Here is a 16,958-nt window from a genome sequence, read left to right as displayed (position 1 = left end):
GTTAGCAGCTGCCACTCTCCAGCCACCCAGCTCAGAAGGCAGCAGCGCATAAGTAAGGATGACGTGGTATGGCATTGCCACACTTACTTGTGCACTTCTGCTGGCGAGGCACCACTGTCAGAGCTGGGTGCGTGGCCAACAGCTGCCACCCTCCAGCTGCCCAGCTCTGAAGGGAGCACAAAAGTAAGGATGGCAATCCTGCGACCCCCCTGAAATACTTTGTGACCCCCCGGCAACTCTCTTTTGGGTCAGGACCCCCATTTTGAGAAATGCTGGTTTCCCCTATGAAATCTGTGTAGTATAAGGTAAAAGCACACAAAAGACCAGATTTCACAGGGGGAGACCAGATTTCATGGTCCATGACACATTTTTCATGGCCCTGAATTTGGTAGGGCCCTAGTGCTGAATAAACCCCACCCCAAAAGTTTGGAGATTTGCTTCAAGTAATCAAGTAAGTATCTATAAGTCCAGATGGCTCTCCAGAACTTCCAAACTTTTTCAACCTATCCAGCACCCTCCTTCCACTCACTTCAACCTCTCTAACCCAGATCCTATTGTAAACCCACCATCTCCTCCATTTCTCCTCTGCTTCCTCTCCCCATTTCATTTGTCAAATCACTACCAGCTCTCTTGTGTTAAGGTAGTGGTAGGCAACCTGCAGCCCACATATCCCTGCGGTCCACCGCTTCCTGCAGATCCCATTGGCCAGGAACGGTGAACCATGGCCACTGGGAACTTCAGGGGACCATGCCTGGGGACGATCAACATCAACAAAATGTTTTGCGGCCTGCAATCAGATTACCCTCATGGGCCGCAGGTTGCCCACCACTGTTTTAAGGTAGGTGTTCTGTAGAAATGGCCTGGTGCTGGGGTCAGTATGGAGCTCTGCATCAATCCAGTAGGGGTTCTAGGAGCATTTGGCATGCACTTTAAAGTCACTTTTTAAGAAGGCACATCATGCTGGTCAATTCCCACAGGCTTCAGTTATGGCCCCACTTTCTTTCTGCCCCTTTGGGTTGCTAGTACCACTAGCCTCATGTGGTCCTTGCACTCAGATGTGGTTGTGCTCAGCCAAACGTTGGGTACTGGGGGGAGGTCCCTTTTGCTCTACTTGCACAGACACATACCCCTACCACATTCTAGCCATAGGTGGGATACCATGCATAGGAATAATGAATCCGATACAGTGCCCATTGAAGTCAATGAAAAGACTTCCATTGACTCTAGTGAGCTTTGAATCAGGACCCAGGTGGTTTTCTAATATGGCCAGTGATGCGCTGGAAGAGATGAGTAGGAGGCCATGAGAAGCCCTTGTTAAAATTCCACTAGCACAGCAAAGGAAAGCTTGAGGTTATTTCCCTGTTTCTGATGGATTTGCACTGTTGCTAGACTGCTTAATTATCTCTACCAGAGATTACTTATCCGTAGGGCTTGTAAAAATACTAAGGAGCAAATTGCTTGTCTTTGGAATGCATAAGATTGCAGCAGGGGTCAGGAATCTTATATATTAAAAAAATTAAAAATTCAGAAGAGCAGAAACGTGATTCCTCTTCAGGGAGACACTGGGCATGCATGCACATATACACACACAGACTGTACTATAGTATCAATATACTTAGCATATTTTTCAGGAACATAGTATAAAGATATCCAACAAGTGCACTTAATGTATAATTGTGGTGTTATCTCGCTCCCTAGTTGTGGTTCTGAGAGGGCATTTTATTTAAACAGGAAAACATGGAGCCCCATGAGGAATGGACTTTATTACATTGTGGGGGAAATGTTTTCTGGGATCTTCTTGTTAAAGCATTAGGATCACAAGTGTCTGAACTAAGTTCCTTCAAACTTGCCAAGCACGCTCACAATGAGGGCATGTTTTAAAGGCTCCAAAACAAGCCCTGTTTATTTGTCTGAATGCAAAACAAACAACTCCTCCCTCAAAAAATATGAAAAATATTATAACTTGTGAAAAACATCCTCTGGAAATGCCAAATGGAAAGCAGAATTTTAGCAAACTTTCCAGAATGATTGATCTTTGGGCTGAAGTGAAGTGTCGTCCAAATGGAGTAGTTTTCAGACAGTTAGGAGTGAGTGAAAAGAAGGTTTTGCAATGGGTCAGATTCAGATATATTTACTGATGTTGAGTAGTACCTTACGCCTCAAGTAATTACATGAGATTATTTAATGTCAGTCAGGGTATCTGATGCAATGAAAGTTGCTTTGCAACCTTAAAAATATTGTCAGCTCCATGACTCTGATTTAATGTGAGAATGTAAGAGTGCCATGCTAGAATGTATCTCCCATCCACATTAAATATAGGAGGATTTTGCCCTATACCTATTTCATTAGAGGGAAACCGTTTCTTTTCTTACCATGCATGTCAGTTTTCACTGCCAGCAACTTTATTGATCAAAGTGTAAATGAAGGTGGGGAGCTGACATTTGCTGTTCTTCCTGTAGAGAGAGGAGCGCTCGCTCTGCAACCTCAACCAAGTGTGATGCTCCCCTTCTGTAGGACAGCCAGGATCCTTTTTAAGTTAAAAAAAAAAAAGGGTTGTAAAAGGGTTGTAGCACTTACAGGACGACATTTTTAGCAACATGCCTGGGGAACTATGCCTGCAACTCCCATTAATGTTAGCACCATGTTGCACATCCATCCTAACTATGCAAGCACCACTCTGAAAATTTAATCCAGCCTGGCTGAGGATCTGAGCATGCATTTTTTGCTCAGGCAGAACTCCTACTACATCAATGGAAGTTTTGAATTAATAAGGAAGGCCAGAAAACTCCCTCTTTATGATACAATATTATCCACGTTTTTAACTGTACCTTGCTTTCTAAAATTGAATATGTATTTCTAGAAATTTTTTATTCATTGCAAAAATGCTTATTTACTAATGTTTTAATACCATAGCTTCAAAAATTACACACCCAGATCCAGTTAATAGAAATGCTAGCACAAAGGGAGGAATCTAAACAGCAGGAAAGAATTCTCACCTTTTTTTCAATACATAAAAAAAACCTCCTAAAATATATATTGAAACTTTGCCATCATGGAGATGTTTGGTTAGGTTATCAAAATATGAGGAAAAGCTACTGTCCACATGTAATCAGAGAGAGGTTTGCAAGCATGTGTGTGTTTTAACTGGGCTATTAAATATGAAAGTCCAGAATGAAGAACTCTGAAAGTGGGTCAAAGAGAAAACTTTGTCTTGAATACATGTTGCTTTCCCTGCCCAGAATGATTTGTTTTCCCAAAGAAGATAAGTAACTCATTTGCAAGTTACTAGGGGGGAAAAGAATAGTCCAGGAAGCAACTTAATGAAAACAAACTGCTCTAAGCCCTCACAGTGTTGCAGGTAAAGCACAAAAGAACAGCTATTTCAAAGCCCTAAATAGATTGATAGGCCTGCAGGTGCAAAGCATATACAGGTCAAATTCCTGTTTGACAGCACTTGGTGTTAGGAGGTGCACGTTTCTTTAGTTATGCAGGTTAATATAATTCACTGGCATTGGTAGGAAATTGTGGATTATTTGTCAGTACATTGGGTTACCATCTTTATTCCTAGTTTAGCAAAACAACAAAAAATTATAGCTAGAATTATTTCTAGTTTGCTCCATGATCACAGTTTTTAAAGGAACTATGCAGTGTGAAAGAGCTGGGCCAGTGGTTCTGAAACTAGGGCCGCCGCTTGTTCAGGGAAAGCCCCTGGCGGGCGTGGCCAGTTTGTTTACCTGCCGCGTCTGCAGGTTCTGCTGATCACAGCTCCCACTGGCTGTGGTTTGCCGTCCCAGGCCAATGGGGACTGCAGGAAGCGGCGCGGGCCGAGGGATGTGCTGGCCGCCCTTCCTGCAGCCTCCATTGGCCTGAAGCCGCAAACCGCAGCTAGTGGGAGCCACTATCAGCCGAACCTGTGGACGCGGCAGGTAAACAAACCAGCCTGGCCTGCCAGGGGCTTTTCCTGAACAAGCGGTGGCCCTAGTTTGAGAACCACCGAGCTAGACGATCAAAGCAATATTGCTGTATCCCTTTCTAGTTTGGGATATCTAGTAACCGACTGGGTACAGTACCTAGGACAGTGGGATTTAATAGTCCAGAGTCAACATAAACTGTGCTGGAGTTATCACCAAATCTTGCAGTGTCACTCGTCATAAAATGTAGGGTTTGGGGCCACTGCTCTTTCTGTGGGTCATGCCAGGGAGAAAACCAGAGTAGCAACTGCAGACAATGTGAGTGTAAAGACCATAGGTATAAAGTTCCATCACTGCATGTGAGTCTCTCATGTTGCTGCTATAATTTCAATTACCCTTGTTCTAAAGTTGTTACTTTGGTTACCCTCAACATTTTTTTGATTCATTTAAAAAACGCTATGAAATCTTTTCCAATAACTTTCTCTTTATTTTTTTGACCTCAGTGTCTGTCATCTGCCAGTGTCCATATATTACTGCGGTGGTGGTGTGCTATTTTCCTGACTTATGCCACATGGCATATGGTTTTGTACTGGCTCATGAACTATAGTTTCCAGAGAAAAACAATGGCAGCTGATAGTAATGACTCCCACAGCATCCTGGAACTCTTACTGCATTTATCCTGGCCTCTTGGAGTTTGACATGTGTCATAGCTGTAGTCCTGCAATGTTGCTATAAGGGTGTGTGGGTGAATGGAAAAGCTGAAAGAGCATTGGTTCATGCTGCTCCCTCTTCATTGAGGAATACATTTCCACTTAGATATTTGCTCCATTTGTCCAAATATTTGGACATTTTTGCATTTTAGTTAACTCAGGAAGCAAGCTAGCTTTTTTTAAAGGTCCACATGTGCTGCTGGAGAAAGAAAAAGATGATCAGTGTATATGATTAGGTGACTGTAGAGTGGTGCTGTTCTTGTGTGCTATACCTTTAAAAGTAAGGCGTTGCCCAGGTTGTTGTCTGTTTGTGGGGACGGGAGGGTTGCTGTGCATCAATTCAAGATGGCTCTTACAGAGTAACACGCTGTGCTCTATCTGTAATTTTTCTCTTTCTTGCTGTAAGAAAGATAGGGTATAAAATAAACCTTAGTTAAGCGACTATTTAACTGATTAGCTGTATCATCTTTCTTAGGGCTCTTTTAATTTCAATTGTTTAAATAAAGAAAAGGACTTGAGAGTTTAATTTAGTTATATTAAGTTTTATTAACTATCCTTAACAACATCAGCTAGTAGTATAGGATATAAGAAGGCAAAAATGGTATTGAACTATGTTTGCGCTAACGTAAGCTAGAAAGTTGGTTGATATTACCATTCAGGTTTTTGGAATCTAATCATACAACCACAATAGAAAACAACACTTATACTCAATCTCAGGTCTTGGGAAGGTGACCTTGTTTAAAATTTTTGACTGAGTCCCTCAGAATATGGCCTCACGTGTGCCAGTTGGTTATCCAAGCTGCAAAGAAAAAACAATCCAAAGCTAAATTACAAGATAATTTGATCAATTACTTACATGCCAATTCACCAAGGTCTCCTTCCCAATGGACCTATAGTAGTCAGCCCGTGTTACCTATTTCCTAATGAATGATATTAGCCCCAGGATCTGATTAATACCCCTAACTACCTAAACTCCTCCATTTATGACAGACTGTATAGACTGAGTGCAGTTCAAGAGGCTTGTACACTTGGTTTGTTTTATGTTGGTATGCACCTAGAACTTGAAAGGCTGTATGAAACCATTAACCATTAACAATCTTGACTGGAACCTGTTACAAAACACTGACACACACTATAACTCTGCGACAATCTTTAACACATATTCAAAAGCATGTACACTTCCTTATTAATTAGATACCCAGTTTCAGAAAATGGTCAATTGACTGATTTGAGTCATTACCCAAGAAAAAGTCTGCGTGTTACTTAGCACCAGATTTTTTCTCAGCTGTCAGCTTTCAGCTTTGTTATTGTTCACAACAAGAGTTGATGCTGCAAACATGGGGAGGTAGGAGGCAAAGAATGGATACAACTATACTTTTTTCTTGGTGTGCTAGTGGGAACCCTGAATTGTTGAAAAATAGGAAGAGACAGTTAAAGTGTCTCTCTGAGATAGGCACTTGATGTCACCAGGAGGACTCCTGGGTGGCAGGCCAAGGACCTCAGTGTTCTCCCTTCCATGGGTCTTCGGCTTTCAGGAGCTCATCTTGTCTCACCAGCTTGCGTAAGACAAAGTAGGCCATATCTATTGGTGCAATAATCTTGGGACGTATCTTGAATGCTGTCTGGTTTGATCCAGTCAGCAACTTACCTCTGCAAACCACTTTCCATGGCCCTTTTGTGGCGCATCCCTGGGCCAGCTTTGCAGTTATGCATGCACAAGTTGCAGATTCTTCATCAACACTCTGCTAGCTGCTGAAATGTCCAGTTTAAAGTTGATATAATATATACAAAGTCCCTCCATAGTCTCTGATGCTCTTTAAACTTGTTTTAACCGTCCATTATACAATGCAAAGTCACTTAAAGAGCTGTTGTTCTCCCGTATGCCACAACAGCTGTATAAATTTTCCATTTCTTTTCTCCACATTTTAACAACAATGATGGACTTTGGTATATATGGCATTATTAATCAAACAATTACATTTCTGATTATTCCATTCTGTGATCGAGTGTCTTTATACACACACTATTTGGTTTCACTTCCATTTACTGTCTCTTTCAGCACAGGTGTATTTCACTAACTTGATAGCATAAGTATGCTTGATTGCAAACATTAGCCTTCTTCACTTTACCGCTTAAACTAAAAGAAATCAACATGAACACAAGCCCTCTCTTTCTTAACAGAGTTTGTCACCCATGTTTAACAGTGGTGGGCCATATACCCTCGCTTCTGCCACACATATATTTTTCATAATGTCTCTTCAGTTTAGGGGGGAGGGGACCCATAACTGACTTTTAGCTCTTTGCTGTGCTTCTACTCACTGAGATGGCTCTTTTGTGAACCCTACTTTTTAAGTTGGTGGTAAAGCATTTAGTAGTGCTAATGCTGCACTCAGAGATTATACGATGACTTCTGTGGGGGAATCTTTTATTCTGTCTTATTTATCTTAGGATTCTATTCTGCCATCCAACACCACAGTTTCTGTGCTACTTCAGTATAAAATCAATAGCAGTAGCCCTAGTGGACTTCGTGCAGTCTCTGGCACTGCTCCCTTTTTGGGGTCAACTCTGTGCTTGGGATAGGGTGTTTGCGTTTTTTATATTTTAGATCTGATTAATTTACTTTCTTCTCTTTTGGGTGGGAACTCAGTTGAGGGCTTTTGGGTAGAAAGGGATAACAGTGTTGTGGGTGTCATCCTGATGGTGAAAGGCGTTCTCAAAGAGGAAGGTTTTGCAATGTTTCCTAAAGATGGTTAGACTCTGCATTCACCTGATTTCCTCTGAAAGTTTCTTTCATAACCAGATCCGCTCAATAGAGAATACTTTGTCCTCAGCTCTCATGCACTTCGTCCTGGGGCTTTGTGATCTGCATTAACCCAGAGAAGCACAGCTGTCATGGAGGTTCATGGACTGAATTTGATCTTTAATGTGGCTAGGACCTCATCCCTTATTTCATTTGTTCTTGGTAAAAACTAAAATATATGATTCTGTGAGCAAGAGTTTGGTTTTGTTTGCTTTTAGTCTGGATACATGCTGTTTCACAACAATACAATTCAAGCATCATTACTCATAGTGTTCTCTGGATGATACTTTATATTAAGATTCCCTCATCTGCATTTCATTTTGATTTAATAGGACAGTTATTGTATTTTAAATAAATGCCAACTGCTAATTAAAAACATACTGTAGTATAACAGTGCACTGATATTTGATTACAGAAGTGTTAACCCATCAAAGAAATTTCTATTTAAATGACACATGCAGGTAATAACTCGCCAATGAAATACACATCTTCAGAATTAATAGTGTCTTTCTTGTCTGCTAACATGCTCATTGAAATTAACAATACGTTATTACACATAAATGATTTGTATTTCTTTCAATTAATCAAGACCCTTTCTGAAAGCCTGTAGTAAGACCTTTGTTATATGGATGTTTACCATGGTGTAGCAGGGTATAGTCACCCGCTCCTGCCTGGAAGGGCTTAAAACAGCCCTTCGAGAGAGCTGTGGCACAGGAAAAGCTGGGCTGACTGGAGGAAAACAGCCTTAGCTGTGGCCATGCCCCAAACAGACCCAGCTGGCCCTACAAAGGCGAGGGAAGCCAGGAGCAAATACTCTCTTTCTGCCTTTAGAGGGAGAATGACCTGGCTGCTACGGAGTGTACCTGGGTACCTAAGGTGGAGCAGGGCTGAGGAAAGGCAAGAGGAGTTGGGGAGCTCTGGCCTGGAAACTCCCCCAGCTGCAGGCCTAGGATAAGGCCAACTGGGTACTGGGGTTGCAAAGGGGCAGCCCATGGGTAGACAGAGGCAGCAGGTCCAAACCCCTTTGCCTGTGATGAGTGGCTGATTCACTGCAGTATGCCTCAGTGAATGGGGGTTAAGTGATGACTGACAGTAGCCAAGACTGAGGCAAGGTGGGGATAGTGGGTGGCAGTTCCCCTGGGAGGGGGAGACCCAGAACTGTGGGGGTACTGCCAGGGGGCAGCATCCAGTTAAAGGGGCACCGGAGTCCTGGGAGGGACACAGGGGCCAAGTGGCAGCAGGACACTGGCCTTCGGAGGGCGATCTGGAGGCTGGAAATGCTAATTCCCAGAGACAATCAGCTGGAGGCGCTGCAGGAGTGAGTCTACACCCTTACACATGGTTAGAAACCTTTAATGCATATTATACTTTTCATTTACATAGGACCAGATTTTCAAAGGTATTAGGTGCCTAAAGATACAGAGGAGTGACAAGAAGGATTTTCAAAAGTGCCTAGTGTTCACCAATGGGAGTTATGTGCCTAGCCACTTTTGAAAATCCAGCTAGGCTCCTATCTGCATCCTTAGGCACCAACATACTTTTCAAAATCTGCCTGATAATGCTTTTTGTTCAGAGATCTCAGTGCTGTTTACAAAAGTTGCAAAGCATTATTAATTCGCTTTGGACAGGTAAAGGAATGGAGGCACTGAGAGATTAATTGATTCATCCAAGGTTATACAAGTTACTGGAAGATGTGAATAGAATCTACATTTCCTGACTCCCAGCTGTGAGCTCATTTCTCTTGACTGCAGGATCTGTCCCCAAATGAGGCATCTAGCATGAACCTACTATCTTGTCCTCATTAAGCACCAGAAGAAGGGCTGCCATTTGTATTTGCATAAGTGCCCTTTCCTCTGCTAGCACCCCTCCCACCTGTACTTCCCTCTCCAAAGAAATCTCCATGCTGCTTGTTCCTCACCCCTACTTTCAGCTCACAGTCTAATCCCATCTTGCTTTTCACTGGCCAACAAGATGATTTGCCTGGTGAGCACAGGGGAGTTATATTAGAAGGATGCATGGGGGGAAGGAGTTCCAGATTGGAGAGAGGCAGGTGTGGTGGGAATTAATTCTCTCAGCCCCCCTCCATAACTAGAAACCTTCCCGCTTCCCCTAGTCCAGCTGCCACAGAAAGCCCTATAATAATAGTTATTCCCCAGATGACATACCCTTGGGAATGAGCTCCTTTCCTACGCGTTTATGAACAAGGCACGTGTGTAGTCTTTCCAATATATACGATCAGTTGAGGCACATGTAGTTGGGGATCAGTTGTACTTCTTAAAATAGACTCTTTGGAAAGGGCTGGATTTCCAGAGCGTATCTGGACTACTCACAATGGAAAAAATAGAATTATTTGAAACACTGCCTACCTGGGGCCTTGTTCTCCCCTCACACAGAACACAAGTCATCTCCATTGTCTTCTGTGACAATGACTAGTATCCTTTGGGGCGTGGGGGAAATCAGGCATCTGGTGCTTATTATCATCCCTTAATTTCACTGAGCTCAACATACAGTGTGACATAAGGAGGAGACAAGGCCCTGAAGATGAAGAGATGGCAAGCAGCCTGTGCCACGCTGTCTGGGAATCCACCGCTAAAACGCTCCATACAATTAAAAAATGTTTGCTCACAAGTGAGGGTTTTTTTAAGAAGAAGATTCTGTGATGTGGAGAAAGTAAACAAATATTCCTTAAAAGATTGCACAGTTCTTTCAATCGCCTGTTCATAAGTGTCTAAAAGCCTTAACAAACAGTGGAAAGATTTAAGCTTTATAGGAAACCACCCCTTTATATTTAGAAGTAAACTCTCTTAAAAAAACAAACACCAAAACAGCTATTTATTTCCAGCATCTAAGTAAATTTAAATGAATGCGACTAGAGAAGCACAAGATTTCAAGACATTTCTACTATATGTTCTTACTAATTCTGAGCCCTTATTTTCTATCACAATTCCCTTCATCTCGTTGTAGCACCCTTCAACCCACTGTCTCCTAATGAATCCAACATGAACTGGGAGTATAGCAAGGTGTGGTTTTCTGAGTATTCACTGCAGAGATTTCTAATTACTGTGGGGTTTAGCCGAGCAACAGAGTACAAGCTTATACCATGACTCATATGCTGTAAAACCAGTGATAAGCGCTGTATATAATTAAGACAGCGTTATAGGAGCTAGATCACACATCTTTTTTGGAATGTTTATAGTCCTGAAAATGTGTAATGTTTTCAGAGCTGTCAGATGTGAAGACCGTTAAGATATTTTGGTGACTCCATGCATCTGAAGAAATGAGTTTTTTACCAACAAAAGCTTATGCCCAAATAAATCTGTTACTCTTTAAGGTGCCACCAGACTCCTCATTGTTTTTGTGGATACAGACTAACATGGCTACCCCTCTGATACTAAGGCCTGGTCTACACTGGGGGGGAGGGGTGTCGATGTAAGACACGCAACTTCAGCTATGAGAATAGCGTAGCTGAAGTCAACGTATCCTATTTCGACTTACCTTCTGTCCTCACGGCGCAGGATCAACGGCCGCGGCTCCCCCGTCGACTCTGCTTCCGCCTCTCGCCCTGGTGGAGTTCCGGAGTGGATGGGGAGCACATCTGGGGATCAATTTATCATGTCTAGATGAGACATGATAAATCGATCCCCGATAGATAGAGCGCTACCTGCCAATCCAGCGGGTAGTGTGGATGTACCCTAGGTTTAGACCATCATTTTGATTATTCCAGATGTTTCCCTCCATGTATTTAAGGCATCTTTGGAAGAGCTATGTTTTACTGAGAACAAAAAATGGCCTTTATACCCTTTCCAAGGATTTGATATTGTCAATGCCCACAAAGCTCTCATTTTTGTCGTGCACATTTCTGAAAGAAGTGCGTGAAACATTTACATTACAAGTAGCATGCACAGCTAACTATATTTACTTTTGAATGCAGTAGAAAGAGCTTAGAAGTATGCAACCTGACAGCCATGAATTCAGCATTTGAGGATAGCACTAGTTGGCCACTGGGCCTGTTTGTGATGCGATGTTGTTAGCTGTAGCTAGGTGAGCAATTCATAGCAAGCATAAAAAATCAGCTAATTCACTGTCCTTCAAATGCATGGCTGTCACGTCTGATCCAAGAATGTTTTTTTTGTCTTGTGGATTGGTTTATCTAAAAAATAGGATTGGAAAGGATTCTCTGGCAAGAGTAATATCTTGGGTCCAGTTGCTTTGGAATCTAAATTACTGGATCCAGAAGCTAAACGCAAGGAGCCAACCTCCCAGCCTAAGAGGAAGGATCCACCTACCTCATATCTGAGGGCTGGCATCAACAAATAGAGATGATATCTCAGGTCCATCACCCAGATCCATCTCCACCACTTCAAATGGTGCCAACCACAATGATTTTTTTGGTTGCATAAGTCCAGCAAGATTATAAGGTTACATCTACACTGTAATAAAAGGCCTATAGCACGGCTGTGGCAGGCCCGGGTCAGCAGACTTGGGCTTGCGGGGCTCAGGCTGCGGGCTAAAAAATGTTGTGTAGACATTCAGACTTGGGCTGGAGCCTGGATTCTGAAACACTACACCTCTATTTTTAGCCCCAAAGCCCAACCCTTATCAGTCTGAGCCAATTGACTCAGGCTCTGAGACCAGTGGTGGGGGATTTTTATTGCAGTGTGGAAGTATAGTAAGAAAGAAGCTTCCTGGATGCCCCAAGAATGACTAATATTGGGCACACTGCTTTTTCTATGGATACTGAAGGAATTTTCAGTATTTGTGATGTTCTATCCACTATCTTATGGAATAGTATAGCATCTTATGGAGGAGAAGAACCTGATGTCACCCCTACACTTTCCTCTGTTGATGTTACTTCTCCTCAGTCCAGATCAAGCTCCTGAGGTTGTGTATTTGTTCCTTCTCTCTCAGTAAAGTGTGTTACACAGTCACTGGGGACCAGTCTCTGTCTCTGTGTTGTAGCACCAGGTCCATTTTCTTTGGATCAGAGGGCTGGAATCTTCTTGAAGCTATGCTGGGGAAGTCTAGATCAGATGCACAATTTGGTAAAGCAGTTCTCCAATTTTTATTATACTAGGATTTCACAGATCACCTTCCTAAGTTAGGGGTACTGCTAGCCAATCTCTGCCAAGAGTGGCAATACGGAGAGGTCACTTGAAGAAGACATGAAGGTTACTTACCTGTAACCTGGAGTTCTTCAAGACACACTTTGCATATTCATGGTCCCCATCCACCTTCCCCTCTTCCTTGGATCCTAAACACCACAAAGGACATGGGATCAGGAGGGAGGCGACTAAAGTGGACACAGCCCCATGCTGCTTTATACCTCCAGCCTCAGAATGTTTGCTGAGGGAAGAGGTGGGATGGGTACCTGAGTGCTCCAACAAGCACTGCTAGCTAAGGCTCTGCCATCTAGCCTGTACTGGCTGAAGGACCCCAGGAGTGTGACTATGCAGACCCCATCTCGAAGAACTCTGGTTACAGGTAAGTCACCTTCATTTACTGGAGCACCCGAGGAAGATGCAAGCAAACATAACACCCAATCCACATTTATCAACTGCATTTGATGATCCCTTACATTTGTATATGCTGAGCCACCAGCAAATGTTCTTGAGTCTGGAAAAACAATACAGAGGTATGTGAAACAACAGACGGGAACTTTAGGAAAAGATCAATCTTAAAAACAATAGAGATGTGTCAGTTTCCTTTCCTACTTTGCTCACTTAATTAATACTGTGATCTTTTCCTGATGACTTTCTAATGTATTGTTGAAATAATAAAAACAAAACAATAACATTTTGGAAAGAAATCTAAGGGTACTCCTACACATATGGGATAAAATGGCTTTAAATGAAAATAGTTAAAAATTACATTTATGATAAATAGTATCAGCAAAAGTTCACAAAATTAATACAGAGTTTACAGTTGAGAAACAGACTTTCAGCATGGAACTCTGTGCCTGAAAAGAGTCCTATTGAAGTCAATGGGGGGAATCCACATGAGGGTATGTATCCATGCTGGTGAGTTCAGTTGCCAGATTGGATAGGGTTACCATATTTGAACATTCAAAAAAGAGGACACTCCACAGGGGGAAAGGGGGTATCTACCAGTATCTACCAACTTGCGTTGTGTTAATGTGTTGTTATACTGTTATATATGCTGTGCGCTGCATGTCGTCTATATTGAGTATATATAAGAAAAAGTGATATGGCCTCCTCACGCTCCCGCCTGCTGCTGAGTCCCTTGCCGTTCGCCTCTTCACTGCCCCCCGCCAGCCACTGGCTCACTGCTTGCCTCTTCACCCTCCTTGCCCACCACTTGCCTTCTCACCTAACCGCCTGCCAGCTAGCCAGTCAGCCACTGGCTCCCTCGTTGCTCACCTCTTCACCACTCCCCCCCAGCTTGCCTACTCACCCCCAAACCCGCTGCTGGCTCAACGCTCACCTCTTCACCCTGCCCCGCTTGCCTACTCACCCCTCCTGCCACAGGTCCCTCTGGCTCCTAGGATTAGGGGCAGCCAAGGAGTCTCCACGTGCTGTGCCCGCCACAAGCACGAGCTCTGTGGCTCCCATTGGCTAGGAAAAGCACCAATGGGAGCTGCTGGAGCCACGGAGTGGGGCTTGCAGGCACAGGCAGAGTACAGAGAGCCCTCCGCCCCTCCCCCCGACCCGACCCTAAGAACCAGAGGGACTTGCCAGGGGGGTGAGGTTGGGAGTCCCAGCAGTGCTTACCTGGGGCGGCTTCCGGAAAGCATCCGGCAGGTCCCTCTGGCTCCTATGGTCAGATCAGGGGGGCAGAGGGCCCTGCCCCCACGGCTTTGATTGGGCAGGAGGGAGCTGGTGCAGCATGCAGAGACCCCCTCAGCCTCTGTGCCTAGGGGCCACCCACACTGCAGGTTCCTGCCAGCGGGCAGGCGCCAAGAGCTGCCCCAGGAAGCGCCGCTAGTCCCGGGACTTTGGTGCATGCGTGAGGTGAGTGGTGCCCGATATTGGGACAAAAGGCGTCCCAACCAATGTAGCAAAATTCCAGACATTTTTAGAAATTTAAAAATTCCTCCCGGACGATGATTTAAGAACCAAAAACCGGACATGTCCAGGAAAATACGGATATATGGTAACTCTAGGATTGGGGCCTAAAACTTTAGGCAAGAAATGATGAGAGATAGTGACAAACAGTAGGGCTGGAGCAGGGCATTGTAAGGACAAGGGCTATAGTAGTGAGATTATTAAATTACTTAGGTTGTTTTTACACATCTTGATGGATTATTATACAGCTGAGTCAATAATTGATTTTTCTGTTTGATGGCCAAACTGAAAAATCTGAAAAAAATTGATCTGTTTCAAACCAAAACTGATATTTTTTTCCTGCTGAAACAAAAAAGAAGTTTTGTTTGGGTTGAACAAAAGATTTCAATTGTCATTTGAAATAAAGATTTCAAAATACAATGTTGATTCGAAGCATTTTCTCAATGAAATGGTGATTCAAAATGAAGTGCCAAAAAATGCTGAATGGCAAAATCATAAACTAATGGAAGTGTAGGCAAATGCAAAGTCATTAGTATGGGCTAATTAATACAATCAGTGTCCATTTAGGGCCCCACATTTAATGGAGGTTCACAGGAGAAGTGCTGACCGTGCCATGTACTAATTGCCCTGACCCTAACCATTCATACTCACCCGTAGGGATTTTGTTTGCCTGTTTCTCCATCAAGAATGTGTTTTTGTTCTGTCTCAGCTGTGTGTAGTGGGCAGCTCTGCCATGACACTTCCTTTGAAGCATCACTGTAGCAAAGAGATGAGGGAGGGCATTTGAAGTACCATCTGCAGGTAACTCAGCGACAGCCTTTTAGATGAAGAAATGATTTAGACATAGCTAGGTGAGTGATGAAAAGAGGAGCACCTAAGGGTAAGAGGAAAAATGCTTTCTTTTTTTAAAACAGCAAAGCATACAGGGCCAACCGTGAGAGTTGGAGCATAAACAAACAGTTTTGTGAAGGAATGAACTTCAGTTTATCAAACAACTGACTCATTGTAATAACCCCGTCATATAAAGGTGATGTAGTTTGTATGCTACTGTGTGTTTTGTCCATAAATTTGTGGAAGCACTGCAGCACTGTTTTGAGAAATAGGAACATGGGGAGAGTTTAGGATTCATTTGTTAGATTATCCTTCGCAAACCACAGTGCAGAAGATTACAGTGGGAACAGGAAAGAACTTGCTGACTTTGTAAAAATCAAAGCCTACAGCTTGCACACATCCATAATTATGAAACATCTGTTAAAATGTGGATAATGATTCAAAAGTTGATAGTTTAAATAAAAATTACACAACAGTGAAACAGCACATCCTTTCAATTCCTTATGACTAAGGCTGAGTGTCTGTCACAGAGACAGCAGCAGCAGTTTGGGTGTGTGGGAGGGGGCTCAGGACAGGGGTAGAGGGTTGGGGTGCATGGTAGTGCTTACATGTGGGGGGGGGCACTCCATGGCTCCCATCAGAATGTCCCTGCAGCTCCTAGGTGGAGGGCCTAAGGGGCTCCACATACTGACCGCACCCACAGGTGCTGCCCCCACAGCTCCCATTGGCTGCAGTTCCCAGCCAATGGGAGCTATGGAGCTGGTGCTTGTAGCAGGGGCAGTGTGCAGACCCTCCTTTACTGCCCCTCCCCCTAGGAGCTGCAGGAACGTGCCACTTGGAGTTGGGTAGGTCGCCTGCCAGCCCTGCCAACCCTCCCCACCCCCAGCACCAGCGGGCATCCCAGGCTTTGTGCCACTTCCCACCCCCCTCCCAGCTCCAGTGGGGGCCCGGGTTGCACACTGCCACCCGCCTCCCACACCAGCACCCGCAGCCCCCTGGCCCAAGGTTTAGTTAGGGGTATATAGTAAAAGTCATGGACAGGTCAACCATGACCTGTCCAGGACTTTTTCTAAAAATACCCATGACTGAAACGTAACAACCTTTCAGATCATCAACCGTCAACAGACCAACTACCTCAGATGTTACAGTTGGGATGTTTTACAACTCACCCTTGCACCTCCTACACACTTGCTTAATTAATAAATTACTCAGCTCATCTGTACAAAGATGCTGGTCAGTGCTGGAACAGAAAGATGGTCAACACCCACTTTGGTAACTGTCTTCAGAAGCCAAAGAAGTAGTTGCACTAGACTCTTCCATAATATAGTTGGAGTGTAGAGATAGCTACAGCAAAAGTTGCTTCCATCTTTCCATCAGACTTACATTTTATCGCCCTGAGTCAGCTAAGCACATCAATGGGATTCAAACAGGTGTTTAAGGGTATGTCTACTCTACACTGTAGTGTAATCCCAGGGTTTGAACTCAGGCTCAAGCCTAACTCCTCTTCCATCTACACACAAATCATGTTCACCCAGTGCTCAGACCCAGGTCCCCATAGGGGTGGCTGGTCTGAGCCTACGTCAAGCCAGGTCTCAGGGTCCAAGATCTATTGCTTTTCAGTGTAGATGCAGCCCCACTGGATTTGTGCTCTGGGAGTCCACCGAAAGCATCCCACAATCCCACG

Source organism: Chelonoidis abingdonii, chromosome 2, assembly GCF_003597395.2.
Source record: "Chelonoidis abingdonii isolate Lonesome George chromosome 2, CheloAbing_2.0, whole genome shotgun sequence".
Classification (NCBI taxonomy): Eukaryota; Metazoa; Chordata; order Testudines; family Testudinidae; genus Chelonoidis; species Chelonoidis abingdonii.
Note: the sequence above shows the minus strand (reverse complement) of the source record.